Source organism: Augochlora pura, chromosome 6 (assembly GCF_028453695.1).
Source record: "Augochlora pura isolate Apur16 chromosome 6, APUR_v2.2.1, whole genome shotgun sequence".
Lineage (NCBI taxonomy): Eukaryota > Metazoa > Arthropoda > Insecta > Hymenoptera > Halictidae > Augochlora > Augochlora pura.
This window is the reverse complement of record NC_135777.1, coordinates 16024485-16029156: the sequence shown is the minus strand read 5'-3', so window position 1 is coordinate 16029156 and position 4672 is coordinate 16024485.

Sequence of the window (4672 nt, the reverse complement as noted above, 5' to 3'; positions counted from 1 at the left end):
CATACAGATTTATGAAATAAAAATTGTTATCTGCGTGCAAAGGAATGACGTAGTCATTACACGTATTTACTGTGCTTCGTTTAATTAGATAATGAATATTTAAAATAATTTATACAATATATATTTAATAATTCATTTATATAATAAATATTTAAACTAATATTTAGTTACCTCAAAAAGTTCTGTTATATCGGTTCCTTTGGTAAGTTGAATCCACTCTGCCCCTCCGGGATGATACTTGGCGAACTTTTCCAAATCGTATAAACCATCCCCATACCTCCATAAGCCTTCTGCGCCGTCAACTGCTCTTCTCCCTTCGAGGTACGAGTATGGTGTTCTAACAATCTTGTTTCTAGTAGGAAAAGGTACGAGACCGGGAACTGTACTTTTAAGCTCAGGCATGACGGTGTGCGCGATAGTCCTGTGAAAGATCGTCAATGATTACAAGTTGGACTACCTACGAAATTAATAATAAAATGGTATTTTTTAGTTACTGTGATTTCTTATCGAGTCTTTTTCATTTATTTCGCCGCATTTCTACTATGTATTTGTACAGCGAAACTAATAGCAAATAATAAAATAGTAATAACAATAATAATAACAATATTATTTAAACAGCTATAAAGCGTTTAACTACAATAGTATATAATAATTATTATATTTCATTTTTAAATATATAATAAATATCTTTTATCATATATTGTAGAAATCTTTTTGTTGCTGAACTGCTTATAATATATTTTATTAGAAAAACATCCATATAAATATTTCATACATATCGACCTGTTAATCGCGGTTTCACATTATCTAGTAGTAAACAATTTTTTCAAGATTTGAATAAATAATAAGAATAACATGTAATTCATGAATTTACAAATGGGAATTTTATGATAATTTCTGTCACGTTATCTGTTTTTGTTGTGCAATATTCTCTACTTATCTTCGGAATTATTACAAGACATTTTGTTGCACCAATCGTTCAAATCGTTCTATATGATTAAAACTATAAAAGAAATATCATTGTGCTTCACTGACCAGCGTTTATTATCGTACGTACGTGCAAACGGAGGAAGTGATAATTGAATTTTATCATGTGTGCCGTAAACATCGTTCTACAGAATATAATGGTATGTGAATTGTATGAACAATGATAACATTGTGACTAACAGTATAAAGATCGCGACTTTTTTAATAACGAGTTTCGATTAATGCGATGAATAATTGCGAGAGAAGGAGTAGTATGAGGAACATGTAAAATTTTCAGCTGACAATAAGTCCATTTCCGCGTCACAAAGCCGAAATTAAATAAATATATGCAGCGTGCAAATAAAATTTTGTCCGTTTGTGGAGACGCCCCATTGTTCTGCGAATGTTCAATGTCCAAATGTATTTCGTTTCTCGAACAATTTACGTCTTTTCATATCTATCGGTACTGTTGCGCGACAATAATTAATAATTTTCCAAAGAGATTTCGTAAAACTTTTATAATAATGAATATAATAAAGTAAGCAGTTGTTAAACACTTCATAAATAGTTGAACCTAACTATGGTTAACTAGATTTCTCTCATTGATCGATAAAATTTTCAATGTGCGAATAAGTTGTCGAAATCTAAGTAATGCATTTTTTAAATTTTTGTTACGGGCGAGGATAAAAATGTTGTCAAAGCGTAAGGTCTTTTTTATTAGTTCTGTCGATTAAAAAAAAAATATTAAATAAGTAGCATTTCAGTTATTATACTGTAAGTTAGTCTATCTAATGTCTCAAGAAAGATCAGAACACTTGGTCCAGATTGAAAAAAATTATACCGTCACGCTTCCTATCCGCTGTATACACAACTTCCAAGCAATAGCACTTACTAAAAGTGGACGCGACACTGTCAACCTTTATATACGTCAAACAGAATCTTTGCTACCGCGCACTTTGACCCAAACACGATAACCCAGTACAATATGTAATACATTAATGTAACACCAAGGAATACCGAATTTCCTAGGAAGAAACTCAAATGTGGAAATATCACGTTCCTTGCAGAATTGCAAGGGAGTGATCGAAGCGAATAAATAGTAAACACTTGCCGTAATCAACGAGAATGCTGCCTGGTGTCATTGTACACCGCGCGCCATGAGTTCGTTTATCCGATGATAAAAATTTATCGAGCAAATCGAGTAACTGTAAATTTCCGAGGTCATTGTCTTTAATTTTGAAATTCTTATATTGAGGAAGAGATTATTTTAATGAACTTTAATTTTTGATCTTTTAATCTAAATATGTACACGGTATCTTTTGTAAACATTTAATTGCTTGCGTCAATCTTAATCTAAAGAAAAAATTATCGTTATTGTTCAGCTGCAGTATCGCAATTTCAAATATAGGAAAATTTAAGCGCAAACTCGGAATCTCTTTTGGAATATGAAAGCAGAGGTCTAATGGTTGAGATTAAACAATTCTTTATTTTATTCCTGCATCTTTGAAATATTTCTACAATACGTATTTATCATTCCGTTTCTATTATTGTGTATTTTGTATTTGTTGTTTTCAAATTGTAAAAGTTCTAATGGACAAGAATCAGGGGCTCGGAAGACATTTGAAATCCGAAATTGCTACTTTGTTCACCTTCGAGCATGCCACCATTTATATGTACCGCAATAGTACCGCAAGGGGTTAATTAATAAAGAAATAAGAATTTCATACTGATGCTGATTAATTGTATAGTGATTACAGAATTAATGTCCTCATTTTCGACTGCATTAGAAAATTAATAAATAAGCAAATAGATATTAATTAAAAATGTTCTATAATCAATTTTTATGTTTGTAATGACTTAATTGTGCAGATAAATAATTAGCCTAATCCCCGTAGGCGAATAATATTACGTAAAATAATTGAGTTGATGTAAAATCATACAAAAGACATTATTCCTTTCTCCGGTTACAGTAATATCGTCTATATCACGTCTATTTCACAATATTTTGATCGCAGAACCAAATATAACTAGCTGAGAAATATCAAACCAATTATGCAATTTCTTCAAGATGAACTCGAAGAAATGTAAACGTAACTGCCTACGCGTTTATGTTTATGACAAGATTAAATATTCTGTAGTATAATATAATACGTACATCGTTCCATGTTTTATATCCATAGTATAGATTATTGTTGAAAAAATTTATGCAACTTAAATGTTTATGTAACGAAAAGATTAAAAAAACATTTAAAGTCTGAAGGCAATATTTTACAATACACGCACGATTGGATATAAATATTTCTTTGCGATTAACTGATCGTTAAAATCCATAATTATTTTAAACACAATATATATAAGTTCGCTTAATAGCAATAATTAGTTTGGTATCGTACGTGTCCAAGTATTCAATGCAACGCTTTAGTGCTAGAATGCAACGCTTCAGTAAAATGATAAGTCGTATTTGGCATACAAACATTATGACTGCCAAAGTGATAAAATCGATTAATTTATACAGATAAATCTAAATAATAACAAAACTTCATTGAAAATTTTAACACTCACGCAACTAAATTCCTATGTGACTTCTAGAATAAAAGTTTAATCATAATACGTTTTACACACTATGCGGCCGAATTATTCAACTGTTTGTACTTATTAACCTTTACTGTTTATATCCTTAAGTACCTTCAGCAACGATATTTTTATCAAACTACATTGATATCGTCAATACCCCACGCTTTTATAGCTTCTGATAATGTTTTATATCCCAATATAATCACGATTGGTTTTAAAGGTCATAATCGATGTAAATGGTACCTCGTAAAATTGTTTTTGCTTATATGTCTTTAACTGGAATCACAATCTCAACGATTTAATCAAATTGATTCATGATTTAATCGTTAATGATCAATTGGAGTAATAATCAAAGAACAATATTTAGTATAACGCATATTAATATGGTAAATTCATGATTTTTAACGTTCTACCATTTTTATAAGTAATAACTTTTTCTAGTTGTTCTAAACAATTGTAACTTTTTATAAACTTTCATGAACGAACTAGAAAATTTAATATCGAATTCTCCTAACAATTATGAAAATTTCAAGTCGTTTAGTCTAATTTTAAAAGAATTATTCCATTTAAAGGAAATTCAAATATTTTGGCGAGACACTACACATGTAAATATAAATGAAGAACTCCGCCCAACATTTTACAACTAAAGACTTTATTTTGGAGACATTAATTACTTAAAAAATGACTAATCTTTTTTTTGAACATTTCACAAGGGAAATTCTTATCATTGCCTCTAGCCACTTTACTAATTAGAATTTAAACAGCGCACCTAAAAAACCAAAGCATTGATAATTATTAATTTTTTTACAATTCAATAAAATAAATTGCCATTGCACTATGAACAATAGAAAGGCCATTAGATTTAGACTGTCTTCAAAAATATGTTTTGAAAAATTAATGAGAAAAGTTGCAAATCTTCAAAAACATCGTTCATTGTGTAATTGTGAACTAAATCTGCTATCCGAAGATTAATATTTTGAAAATTTAGTTGACAAAATAGTAAATGGCTTTCTGATTTATATTTGCTTCTAAATAAACATGTTCTGATTGAACTCGTATCTTTAATACACCTTGTATACAAAGTTCCGAGAAATTGAAAGGCTTCAAAACACTAACACTAAAAAATTATAAA